Source organism: Budorcas taxicolor, chromosome 4 (genome assembly GCF_023091745.1).
Source record: "Budorcas taxicolor isolate Tak-1 chromosome 4, Takin1.1, whole genome shotgun sequence".
Lineage (NCBI taxonomy): Eukaryota > Metazoa > Chordata > Mammalia > Artiodactyla > Bovidae > Budorcas > Budorcas taxicolor.
In genome coordinates, this window is record NC_068913.1 from 107,811,662 (window position 1) to 107,826,440 (window position 14,779).

Here is a 14,779-nt window from a genome sequence, read left to right on the forward strand (position 1 = left end):
AGGAGGAGAAGGGGGTGACAGACGATGAGATGGTTGGATGGCATCACCAACTCAATGGAAATGAGTTTGAACAAGCTCTAGGTGATGGTGAAGGACAGGGAAGCCTGGTGTGCTGCAGTCCATGGTGTCACAAAGAGTCAGGCACGACTTAGTGACTGACCAACAACAAAGCTGAACACCTGGACACCCTCTGAATCTAGATGCTTCAAGACTGGTCATTCCATTCCCAAATGCAATCAATCATGCAGTTTAACACTTGTTTCGAAAACTTGAATTTTTAAAGTTTGATTGATATTTTGGAAAATATTAATGAGAATTTCACATTTCCTTATAGACAGTTTCATCAGCAGGAAACACAAGGTGAAGTAGAAACTGTACCCAGCTGAACCAATCCACACAGGAAAACACAAAACACACTCACATATCTCAAAGATCTACTAGCTATCCAGTTCTCTGGGTGTTATCCTACAAGGTTGTATTTCATTATCCCTTTGTATTTGTGAAATTTTCTATATAAATAAATACACACTCAACATCCCAAACATATCTAAATAGCCTGGCTCAAAATGCAAAGCAATGCAAACAAACAAACAAAAAAAGCCAGTACTATTTACATCTGAGAGCTTTAAAAAGAAATTGCCAAATTCTGCAGAAGTGGCCCCTTTTAGTGCTATTAGTTGCTAGCTTGATGACTTCAACTATTACTACAATTTTCAAAACATTCAGTTTCAGGTAAAACTATGCATGAATACAGATGAGAAAGCCACAAAAGAATTTCCAGGATTGATACTAAAGTTAATTGAAGAAGGAGGCTACAAATTGGATCAAAAATTACAATTTTGAAAATCTGCAAACAATACACTCTGGAGAGGGTGTGGAGAAAAGGGAACCCTCATAAACTGTTGGTGGGAATACAAACTAGTACAGCCAATACGGAGAACAGTGTGGAGATTTCTTAAGAAACTGGAAATAGAACTGCCATATGACCCAGCAATCCCACTGCTGAGCATACACATCAAGGAAACCAGAAATGAAAGAGATGCATGTACCCCAATGTTCACTGAAGCACTGTTTACAATAGCCAGGACATGGAAGCAACCTAGATGCCCATCAGAAGATGAATGGATAAGGAAGTTGTGGTACCTATACACAATGCAATATTACTCAGCTCTAAAAAAGAACACATTGGAGTCAGTTCTAATGAGGTGGATGAAACTGGAGTCTATTATATACAGAGTGAAGTAAGTCAGAAAGAGAAACACCAATACAGTATATTAACACATATATATGGAATTTAGAAAGATGGTAACAATGACCCAGATGCAAGATAGCAAAAGAGACACAGATGTAAAAAACAGACTTTTGGACAATGTGAGAGAAGGTGAGGGTGGGATGATTTGAGAGAACAGCATTGAAATGTGTATATCACCGTATGTAAGACAGATGACCAGTGCAAGTTCGATGTATGAAGCAGGGCACTCAAAGCCGGTGCTCTGGGACAACACAGAGGGATGGGGTGGGGAGGGAAGAGGGAGGGGGTTCAGGATGGGGGGACACATGTACATCTGTGGCTGATTCATGCTAATGTATGGCAAAAACCAGTAATTAGCCTCCAATTAAAATAAATAAATTTCTTCAAAAATTACAATTTCGATGAAACAGGTATCCATTACAAATTTTAAAAGATCAATAATCCAAAGGGGGGAAAAAAAACCACGCTCAAGGATTTAAAGATTGTAAAAGTTCAGCAGCCTACACCGAAGCAAGGACAATGAGTCACACCTACTTACCTACAACCAGTGTCACAACTTTCTGTCTGATTTCAGATAACCCTCCTCCCATCCTTTCACAGTGAAACACAAGCTGCCACCCTGAGACACCTACTTCCACAAGCAAACACTGTGTCTTTTTAAGGCAAAGCGTTACCTTTATTATAGTAACCATCTGACATATGTAACATTATACCATTCTTTTACTAGGTTCCTCTATGTATTACTGACAATGTTTTTGAGTGTTATGAGAAAAATGGGAGTAAGGGCATAAGTCTTATGGGTTCGTTGTGACATTTTGCATAGTGTAGCAATTTTTAGGAGTACATATGTCACAATATAATAGATCTGACTATTCAAGATAAATGAGTGGATTTATGGCAGTGGGTGGGGTCTAGGGCTGGGCTCTGAGCTGGACCTGGGCAGGGCTGCAGGAAGCTTGTAGCTGTTGCAGCTAGGTCCTGATTTGTCCTAAAAGCACGTTTGAAAAAAAAATAACCATTTTCTTCAAAATATCAAAAATGGAAGAAGAACTCAATTGCACATCAGTAGTAGAATGAAACAATAAAAAGTGGTACATTTATGTCATATTAAACAACAATGGAAAATATTTAATTACTGTTAAGTGTAAACATCTACAGAAACTATGCTGAAGGAAAGAATCCAGACACCAACAACTGTAGATAGATAGAAAGATAGACAAACTCTATATGATGCTCAAGGAAAGAAAAAAAAACACAGTCTTGGGTGATAGAAATAGGAATTTTTGGATAACATTGGGGATATTGAGTTAAAGGGGGCATAAATGAGGTTTCTAGAATACAAAAAAATAATCTGTATCTTAATTCAGATGGTGGTTTCAGAGGGGGGTGGTGTGTGTTAGTTGCTCAGTCATGTCTGACTCTTTGCAACCCCACAGACTGTAACCCGCCAGGCTTCTCTGTCCATGGGATTCTCCAGGCAAGAATACTGGAGTGGATTGCCATTCCCTTCTCCAGAGGACCTTCCTGACCCAGGGATCGCACCCTGGTCTTCTGCATTGCAGGCAGATTATTTATCATTTGAGTGATAGGCAAGTCCCTTCAGAGGGATATTCCTTTGTAAAACTTCATCAAGATCTACTTGTTACCTGGGCATTCTATGTGTGTTATACCTCAATAAAAATGTTTATAGGCAAATTTTGCTTAAAAATATGTAGATAGAATTAAAATACACTGCAACAATGGCATAGAAAGTTGGGAGTACAGGTAAAATGATCTAAGGCTTTATATTGTTCAGAGAAAGCTGATGTAACTAATATTAGACTCTGCCATGTTACATATGTATGATAAAATTTCTAATATAATCATATAATATAGTAGCATATATAACATATAAGCTAATATAAAAGAGAAACTTAATAATGAGAAGTATTATCAATTCAAAAGAAAGCAATAAAAAAATAGAAAAAGGAGATAGAAAAATGTTGTTCTTCAGTCACCCAGTCATATCCAACTCTTTGCAATACCATGAACTGTGGTACACCGGGCCTCCCTGTTCCTTATCATCTCCCAAAGTTTGCCCAAGTTCATGTCCATCGCATCAATGACGCCATCCAGCCATCTCATCTTCTGATGCCCTCTTCTCCTTCTGCCCTCAATCTTTCCCAGCATCAGGACTTTTCCCATGAGTTGGCTATTCACATCAGATGACCAAAACACTGGAACTTCAGATTCAGCCTCAGACCTTTGGAGTATTCAGGGTTGATCTCCCTTAAGATTGACTGGTTTGATATCCTTACTGTCCAAGGGATTCTCAGGAGTATTCTCCAGCACCACATTTCAAAAGCATTAATTCCTTGGTGTTCTGCCTTCTTCACGGTCCAGCTGTCACAATAGTACATGACCACTGGGAAGACCATAACCTTGACTATACAAATTATAGTGAGTGAAGTCACTCAGTCGTGTCTGACTCTTTGCGACCCCATGGACTGTAGCCTACTAGGCTCCTCCGTCCATGGGATTTTCCAGGCAATAGTCCTAGAGTGGTTTGCCATTTCCTTCTCCAGGGGATCTTCCCAACCCAGGGATCGAACCCGGGTCTCGCACATTGTAGACAGACGCTTTACCGTCTGAGCCACCAGGGAAGCTACGTTATAGTAAAACCCAAATGTATCATAAATTAAATGCCTAGATTAGAAGACATATTTTCAGACTGTATAAACATCCCCAAATTAATTACTCATTGCTTATTAAAAACTTATCTCATATATAAGAATATGAGAATACTGAAAATAAAAGCATATAAGAGGACTTAACAGATAATAACTAACCAAACATAGTTTATATCACTATGTTAACATGAGACAGAATAGAATTTACAGCCAAAAAAATTGTTAGAGTTTAAAAACAAACAAAGTTTTATTAACTAAATTTAGTTCGACAGGAAAATATAACTAAACTGAATGCTATACCTAATAACACCTACTCAAAATACATAAAGCAAACTTTACATAATAAGAATAAATAAGAGAAATTAAAATCTTTGTAAAAATATTCTAACACACCACTCTTAACAATTTTTTAGGAAAACTAATAGAAATTTAGGAAGTAAATAGACTATTTGATGACAGTTTTCTAAAACTTGATGTATTCAGCTCAGTTCAGTTCAGTTCAGTCACTCAGTCACGTCCAACTCTTTGCGACCCCATGAACTGCAGCACGCCAGGCCTCCCTGTCCATCACCATCTCTCGGAGTTTACCCAAACTCATGTCCATTGAGTCAGTGGTGCTATCTAACCATCTCATCCTCTGTCATCCCCTTCTCCTCCTGCCTTCAATCTTTCCCAACATCAGGGTCTTTTCAAATGAGTCAGCTCTTCGTATCAGGTGGCCAAAATACTGGAGTTCCAGCTTTAATATCAGTCCTTCCAATGAACACCCAGATGTATTTCCCTTAGAATGGACTTGATGTATTAGATATATGAAAAAATGATATTCAAAAATTAATACACACTTTTTAAGCATATATATAACATGATAGAAACTTTTAAAATTTTTCAGTATGGATAAAATGATGGAAATTATGCAGCATATATTAGTTTCCCAAAACTGCTGTAACAAGTTACCATAAATCTAGTGGATTAAAGCAACACAAATTTTTTATCTTGCAGGTCTGGGGCTCAGAAGTCCTAAATTAAGGTGTTAGCAGCCTGGAGGCTCTAGGGGAGAATCTTTTTCCTTTTCCAGGTACTAGAAGCAGCCTAACTCCCTTGGCTTATGGACCCTTCCATATATCATGCTAACCTCTGCTTCTGTCTCTATCTCCTCTCTCTCTAACACTTCTGCCTCATTCTTTCCCTTATAAGACCTTCTGTGATTACAATGGGCCCCTCAAGGTCACCTAGGATAATCTCCCCTTCTCAAGGCCTATAATTTAATGATATCTAGAAAGTCTTTTCTGCCAGATAAAGTAACATACAGGTTCCAGAGATTAGGACATGGACAACTGGGGGTGCCATTAATTTTTCTACCACTCACAGTATACGCTTCAAATTCAATAAAAATCTGTATGCAGGTCAAGAAGCAACCATTAGAACTGGACATGGAACAACAGACTGGTTCCAAATCAGGAAAGGAGTATGGCAAGGCCCTATATTGTCACCCTGCCTGTTTAACTTATATGCAGAGTATATCATGCAAAATGCTGGGCTGGATGAAGCATAAGTTGGAATCAAGATTGCTGGGAGAAATATCAATAACCTCAGATATGCAGATGACACCACCTTTATGGCAGAAAGCAAAGAAGAACCAAAGAGCCTCTTGATGAAAGTGAAAGAGGAGAGTGAAAAAGTTGGCTTAAAACTCAACATTCAGAAAACTAAGATCATGGCATCTGGCCCCATCATTTCATGGCAAGTAGATGAGGAAACAATGGAAACTGTGAGAGACTTTATATTTGGGGGGCTCCAAAATCACTGTAGATGGTGACTGCAGCCATGAAATTAAAAGACGCTTGCTCCTTGGAAGAAACGCTATGACCAACCTAGATATTATATTGAAAATCACTTTGCCAACAAAGGTCCGTATAGTAAAAGCTATGGTTTTTCCAGTAGTCATGTACGGATGTGAGAGTTGGACTATAAAGAAAGCAGAGCACTGAAGAATTGATGCTTTTGAACTGTGGTATTGGAGAAGACTCTTGAGAGTCTCTTGGACAGCAAGGAGATCAAACCAGTCCATCCTAAAGGAGATCAATCCGGGGTGTTCATTGGAAGGGCTGATGCTAAAGCTGAAACTCCAATACTTTGGCTACCTGATGCAAAGAACTGACTCACTGGAAAAGACCCTGATGCTGGGAAAGATTGAAGGTGGAAGGAAAAGGGGATGACAGAGGATGAGATGGTTGTTTGGCATCACCAACTTAATGGACAAAAGTTTGAGCAGGCTCCGGGAGTTGGTGATGGACAGGGAAACCTGGCATGCTGCAGTCCATGGGGTCACAAAGAGTCGGACACAACTGAGCAACTGAACTGAACTGATACCTATGTCTAAACTCATAAAATTGCATAATTAAATATGGGAAGTATTTTTTGTGTATCAACTATTTTGACTCACATTGCAACACCTCAAAACTCAACTTGGATGCAACTCTCCTGGAAATTCATTACATCCTCAGTATGAGTTAAGTGTTCTTTGTGGAAGTTCCATAATGTAAGACAGTCATTATGAGTACCAAGTCTAGATTTGCTTCTATCTGGGTTTGAATATCACCTTTTTATTTTAACTTTTTATCTTTTCTTGAAGTATAGCTGATTTACAATATTTCAGATAAAAATTTAAAATGAAAAAGGTGATATTCAAAACTGGTGCCTCAGACAGTAAAGAATCTGCCTGCATTGCAGGAGACCTGGGCTCGATCCCTGGGTCAGGAACATTCCCCTGGAGAAGGGAATGTCTACCCACTCCAATATTCTTGCCTGGGAAAATCCCATGGAGAGAGGATCCTGGCAAGCTACAGTCCATGGAGTTGCAAAGTGTCAGACAAGACTGACTGACTAACACTTTCACTTTCATATATATATATATTCTTTTTCAGATTTCTTTCCATTATAGGTTATTACAAGATAGTGAATAGAATTCTCTGTGCTATACAGTATGTTCTTATTGGTTATTTATTTCATATATAGCAGCATGTATCTTTTAATCCCAAATTCCTAATTTATCCCTCCCCCGCCTTTCCCCTTTGGTAACCATAAGTTTCTTTTTTTTTTCTTTTCTTTTTTTTTAACCATAAGTTTCTATGTCAGTGTGTCTATTTCTGCTTTGTTAATAAGTTTATTTGTATCATTTTTTAGATTCCACATCAAAGGGCTATCATACGTGATTATCACTTTTTATTCATTGGTTGTATGACTTGAATAAGCTATTAAACCTCTCTTGAGTTTCCTTTCCTCAACTGTATTGTTGCTACATTTAGATACAATAAAGGTGCTTAAGGACTTAAGTGGTCTGATATCAGACAACTTAAGTTTGAAACCAAAGTCTGTACATTACTCACTTTGCAACCTTGAGCCAGTTACCTTATCTCTCTGGGCCTCAAATTCCTCATCCATAAAATGGGATACTACTTAAATTACATGATTTTTAAGGAATAGGTAAATTAGTATGTTAAGCACTTAGAATAGAGTCTGACTTGTAGCAAGAACTCTGTAAATATTTGTTCTTAGCATTGCTTCTGGTATTTGTAGAAGCTATACATAGTAATTCTGGGGTGTGTGATTCTCATCAGAAAAGGGACAACAGAAAATGAGCTCTGCTTCTGAGGTCTTTCACGGTGGGTGGGAGGGAGGGAGGGTCATATGTTAAAAGCACTCAGTGCATAAAAAAGTGATAAAAATGGAGAAGCACAATGATGTGGGAACACTACATGGTAAGAGAGACAAGAAGTCTCCAGCAGCTACCATTAAGACAGAAGTGCTGGGATCAGGGCAGACATTAAGAGAAGTGTCAGTGGAACAGAAGATGTAAAACTTCTCCATCTCCTCTAAAAGAATAAAGATGTATGACATTATTTCAAACTTGCAGTCAAGCTCTTATTTTATTATTGTAGGTATGTTTGTTTGGATGCTTTTAAAAATATATAGACAGAGAGAAACAGGTCTCAAACCTGCCAGTTTCATTTAGCTTTTTTTTTTTAAAGCCTTTTTGATGTGGGCCATTTTTAAAGTCTTAACTGAATGTGTTACACCATTGCTTTTGTTTTATGTTTCGGTTTTTTGGCTTTGAGGCATGTAGGATCTTAGCTCCCCAACCAGGGATCAAACTTGCACCCCATGCATTGGAAGGGGAAGTCTTAACCACTGGACCACCAGGGAAGTCCCTGCCATTTAGGTTAACCTGGCAAAATCCTTGGCAATCCTCAATAAACACAAACTATTATTACAGTGCTGATCATGACCTATTAAATTTGTTTTTTGATTCTTCTCCCCCACTGTTCTCTGTCATATTCATCTCTGAATGCCCATCAACTAAAGCCTCTTTGTAATGATAGGTGCTTAACCAATATTTGTAGACTGGATTAACTGAAGGGATTGGGAGGATGACGGATGGAGAGATGAACAGACAGAAGAAAGGATGAATGCTGACATTGTTCACATCGGCTTTATGGAGAAACATGCTAGCATGGTCAGTCTTATAGAAGGCAAAACACACGCTTAGAGTGAGTGGGTCTTGTATCTCCCCACTCTGGAACTCTCCCTTTGGGTAGCCTCACCAGGGCTTTGTACTCACCAGGAGACAGTGGAATCACTAAAAACTCAGGGTCTAGAACCAGATGGCCTGTGTTCAAATTCTGACTCCATCCAGAGATATATTCACAGTAGAGTTAGTGACGCGAAGATTCAGGGCCCTTCACTTTACAGTCTCTTCCAAGGTTCTGCACCTGTATTTCACATTTGTAAATGTGTATTCTATTTGTGAAAGGTTCCCAATCCTATAAAACACAACTTTCAGATTCCACAAAACCTGGATCTAAAATTGGCTCCTCCAGTTACTGGCTATGTGACCTGGGCTCCATGTATTTATCTGCTATATGCCTCCATTTCCCCACTTGTTAAATGGATTAAAACTGGAAACCTCCTTTGTGGGGTTAGTTTGAAGACTCAGTGAGTTGATATATGTGAAACGCTTAGCATTATGTCATGCACATAGTGTACTCGATGTGTGTTGGTTTCTATAACTCCCTTTTCAGGTTGTCCCTTAACTTCCTGCCTGTCAGGTCCAGGGTAATCTTTCTCTTTGCAAATTAAGCCTGTGGCAAGCTCCTCCCTAATCCTTAATCCCTTCCCCCCTGCACCTGCAGGGGAGCCGCCACAGGATATCCTACCCATGACAAGGTCATGTGGAAGAGAACTGTTAAGCAAGGCTTCAGAACTCAAGGGGCTCCCTAGACTTTCTTGAGCATCTACCCCAAAACCAGAATCTGTCTATTTTACTGTTTCATGACTTTCACCAACTCCTCTGACATTAACAGGGGGCTATCCCTGACCACCTTTCTCTGGAGAAAATCAACTTAGGGCTATAGCTAATAAGTCTCCTGGACATGAGAGGAATATTTCAAATCAAACCCCCTCTGTTAGCATTCTAGCTTGCTTGGCAGGTATATCCAGACTCTTGCAGCAATGCATACAATTATTTACAGCCCCCCAACTGTGAGAAGCACGGAAAGCCTAAAACATAGAGCCTTTGAAAGAGTTAAAAGTTATTAGAGTAGTGCTGGTGTAGGATTTCATTATTGGGCCAATGCTTGTTGCTAAGTTTTCATATCTCTTATCCACTGTGCACCTGGGAATGCATTAGTTAACATAGTGAGAATGCAAAAAAAACAAGTGTAGCCTTGAATTTAACCACAACAGACTTTTAAGCTAATTGGTTCTTTCTTGTAACTCACTGCACCTTTGCTCTGTGAAAAACGTAACTCTGTTTGGTATTTTCTGAGGCTGACATAGATTAGAAATATAAAGAAAAAAACACTTTGAGGGAAAATAAGTTTTCTGGTTGAGCAGCCTTTATCAAAAGAGGGTCATAAAATGTTCACAGGCCTCCAAGGCCAGAAGATACCGTACACAACATGTTTGTGGGAAAGGTATGCAGAAAAATCCCGGTTTCGATAAGGGCAAAACTGCTGGAATGTTTGGGCTGACTCTGTATGACCTTGCATCTTTCATTTCCCTCTATGTATAAGGTAAGGTATAAAAGTACCTTTTGAAAAATAAAGCTTTTGGGCCTCGCAGAAGCTTGGTCACCCCGTGTTTTTTCTCCTCTCTCTCTCTCTCGCTCTCTCTCCCTCTCCCTCTCTTTTTCAGGCTGATCCCTTGGAGCATGGCGGCTCCCTCCATTCACTTATCTGCCCAGGTTTCTAAGACCTGAACGGGAAGACGTTCTGCGTCTTCACTCCTTCAGGAGACCGGGAGGGCACCTGTGGCCTCCGTGAACAGGGCAAACTTCTTGTCTTGAAGTTTTATTGGTTCTCCATGTAAACCAAGGAATATCAGCCCCTTTCTCTCCTCTATTTTCTTATCTACAACATTCTTATCTCTCTCTCTCTCTCTCTCTAAATCAATCGCAATCGCTGACGCCGTTTCTCCTTCGGGTTTCCCTGGATCCTGCGGGGGCTGGACCCCGGCATGCACCTGAGCACATTCTCTGCTGTGAGCCTCCTGGGTGGTTTACAATCTGATTTTATCAACCCCTCTTTGATTTCTTAACCCTATTATACTTGTTCATCACTTAAAGCACATGACAGGTTGGTTTTTTTTCCCTTTAGGAGCCATCTGCTTAATGGGTTTTCTGAACAATAACACAGGGAAGATGATAGCATTATCCTGAAAACTTTTGTTATAAACAGCATTTTGAAAACACTCATACATACAAAACTGTGGCCACTAATTAGCTTCTATCTTGCCCCTGAAATATTGATCTTTTCAGATATATTCAGACCCATGAGTACTGATACCTCTATGTCAACTGTGGCACTGGCTTGGAACACATGGATATTTGCCTGATACATTTGTCTAGCGGGTTTCCCGGGTGGTGCTAGTGGTAAAGAACTTGCCTGCCAATGCAGAAGACACAAGAGACACAGGTTCGATCCCTGGGTCAGGAAGATCCCCTGGAGGAGGGCATGGCAACCTACTCCAGTATTCTTACCTGAAGAATTCCATGGACAGAGGAGCCTGGCGGGCTACAGTCCATGGGGTCACAAAGAGTCAGACACGACTGAAACAACTTAGCATGCACACAGGCATTTGCCTGGTTCCTGGTTTTAAGCTAAACCCAGTGAAAATGTATAAGAAAACACACTGCTGCCCGGCTTGCCTGATACTCTTCATCTCCATCCAAATCTTCTGTGCAGTTTGGGTAGCAGTTAAGGGGACAGTGTTGTGGTGACTGATTGGCTTAATGGCTCTCAAACCACATCGCTTTCTAGAATAGATAGTCATTGCTGTTTAAGTCAGGATTATTGAACCAATGTCTGCAAACGTTCAAGTCAGGTTAACATACCCAGGAGTCCTATAACCAAATATACATGACGGAGTAAAAGACAAATGATGGTCATTCATACTGGTCCTTATGTCACCCACACCATGTTTCATTATTCCGTCATTTTCCATGGTATCTGGACAAATATGTGACCACTGCTTTCTCTTCTTCTTCTTTTTCTCTCTCTCTCTTTTTTTTTTTTGGCCTTACCATGTAGCATGTGAATCTTAGTTCCCCAACGAGGAATTGAACCCACACCCCCTGCATTGGAAGTGTGGATTCTTTTCTTATTGGTTATCAATCCTGAATATTTACTGGAGGGACTGCTGCTGAGGCTGAATCTCCAGTATTCTGGCCACCTGATGCAAAGAGCCAACTCATTGGAAAAGATTCTGATGCTGGGAAGGATTGAAGGCAGGAAGAGAAGGGGATGACAGAAGGTGAGATGGTTAGATGGCATCACCAACTAAATAGACATGAGTTTGAGCAGACTCCAGGAGTTGGTGATGAACAGGGAAGTCTGGTGTAGTCAACAGAGTCGCTTGCAAAGAGTCAGACATGACTGAGCGACTGAACAACAATGAATTAATTAATTTGACTGCACTGAGTTTTAGTTGAGGCACAGGGGATCCTTGATCTTCACTAAGGCATGTGGGGTCTTTAGCTGGGGCAAGTGAACTCTTAGTTGTGGCATGTGGGATCTAGTTCCTTGATGAGGGATCGAACCGGGTCCCCTGAAATGGGAGTATGAAGTCTTAGCCACTGGACCTCCAGGGAACTCCCATGTGACCATCACTTTAAAAATAGTAATAATTTTATACTAAAATAGAGGTAAATATCATTGTGCAGTACCTTTCAAAATTATGTTCAACAGGCAATAATCTGTCTTACATCTCAGGACTTCCCCACATGATAAAGTTACACTGAAACATCCTGAAGCCCAGTGAAATGGCACTGAGAACTCAGCACAACCCATCTAAGTGGTGTATCTTCACTTCTCATCTGGCCTTCCCAGGTGAAATGCCACTATACCCTGAGCTCAGAAAGCAATTTTATCCCCACAGTTTCAAATATACTTTTAACCAATATGAATCCCAACACTTTCAACCTGTACTATCCCTTTCCAAACACAGTCTGTATGCTGCTGCTACTGCTGCTAAGCCGCTTCAGTCGTGTCCAACTCTGTGCGACCCCATAGACGGCAGCCCACCAGGCTCCCCCGTCCCTGGGATTCTCCAGGCAAGAACACTGGAGTGGGTTGCCATTTCCTTCTCCAATGCATGAAAGTGAAAAGTGAAAGGGAAGTCGCTCAGTCGTGTCCGACTCCTAGCGACCCCATGGACTGCAGCCTACCAGGCTCCTCGGATTCTCAAAAGAGAAACAGAACCAGTAGGGTGTGTGTTGGGGAGAAGGGACTAGTTGTTGGGAGGGGAGGTGTGTGTGTGGGGGGCAGGGTGAGTGTGTTGGGGTGTGTGTGGGAGAGTGTGTTGGGGTGTATAGGGGTGGGTGGGTATTGGGGTGTGTCTGGGGTCTCTGTGGATGTGTGTGGGGGGTATGGGTGTGTGGGGGGTAGGTGTTGGGGAGGCGGGTGTTAGGGTTTGTGGGGGTGTGTGTGGGGGTGTGTGGGGGTGTTGGGGTGTGTTGGGATGGTGGCTGTTGGGGTGTGTTGGGGTGGTAGATGTTAGGGTGTGTGGGGGTGTGTGGGAGGGCATGTGTGGGTGTGGGTGTGTGGGGGTGGGTAGGTTTTGGGATGTGTCTGGGGTGTGTGTGGGTGCATGGAGGTGTCTGTGTGTGTGTGGGTATGTGTGGGTGTGTGTATGTCTGAGAGAGACAGAGTTGTTTTTTTTTTTTTTTAAGAATTTGATTCATATAATTGCAAAGACTGGCCAGTTTGAAATCTATGCAGCAGGTCAGCACACTGAAGATCCAGGAAAGAGTTGATGTCGCAGATTAGGTCTGAAGGCATTCTAGAGGTAAAATCTCCTCTTCCTTGGGTGGCCTTAGTCCTTTCTCTTAAGGCTTTCATCTGATTGGATGAGATCTGCCCACGTTATGGAGGGTAATTAGCTTTACTCAATGTCTATTGATTTAAAAATAGCTTCACAGTAAGTCAGAGAAAGAGAAATATGGTATGATATCCTTACACACAGAATCTAAAAAGAAACGGTACAAATGAACTTACAAAACAGAAACAGACTCACATATTTAGAGAAGGAGCTTATGGTTACAGGAGGCAGGGGGAAGAAATAGGGAGTGTGGGATCAACATGTACACACTGCTGTATTTTAAGTGGCTAGCCAACAGGGGCCTAACTGTAGAGCACAGGGAACTCTGCTCGATGTTATGTGGCGGCCTGGATGCAGGGGAGTTTAGGGGAGAAGGGATGCGTGCCTATTCTGTCGCTTTGCTGTGCACCTGAAATTATAACACTGTTAATCAGCTCTACTCCAGTATAAAATTAAAAGTTTAAATAAAAATAAAATTTAGAAAATAAATAAGGCTTCACCATGACATTGAGACTTATACTTAACCCGAAACTAGGTACTTTGGTCTAGTCAAATTGACAAACAAAATAAACCATCAAATTAGCCATGACCTGCACAATACATAAGATACATCATGTGCACTGAAGGTTCTAAATATTGTAGTTTCCTATGGCAACCCACTCCAGTATTCTTGCCTGGAAAATTCCATGGACAGAGGAGCCTGGTGGGCTACTAAAGTCCCTGGGGTCCCAGAGTCAGACACGACTGAGAACACACAAACACATTCACGCCGGCCAATGGGAGAATACAGAGTCAACAGATTCTCCTAATTCATCAGCTGTCCCTTTCAGAGAACTGCTTTGTCGGAAATATGATAGAGGTAGGTCCTCAACAATGCGATTATGCCTTCAAAGGGAGTTAAACCTCAGCAGGGAATTCTTCCTGGATTTCCCGTGGAAGAGAATGGACACTGTCTAGATTCTTTTGCCCCAATTCCTCTTTGATCTCAGCTAGCAGGCCCCTCTGATGAAATTTATACAAGCAAGTAAGAGAAGGAGCAGGTGCAAAGAAAATTACATTGTTGAAGAATGTTGAAAGAATGCAGATTACAGAAAATTACAATGCTGAAGAAGGAGGGTCACCGTGACCAGGGCGAGGTGGAATGAAAGCATTGTTCTTGAGTACACAGAATGGAAACAAAGAAGAAAGCATGTGACCACAATAATAGCTGGAGTTACAAGTGAGGAATGACATGAGTAATGTTAAGTTCAGAGGAATGAGTAGGGAAATGCAGGAGTACAATAAGCAGGCAGAGCAATGCACAAAGATATATTCAGAAACAGAGGCATACACCTGGACTTTAAATCTGCATTCTGGCTCTGGAGATATACATAGGCAACTCTCAGAACCCTGATTTTCACCTTCATGCCAGGGAAAGTCTTCCCATACTGCCATCTGTCATGCAAAGGATAGGAACAAATTCCACAATGTCATGACATCGTAG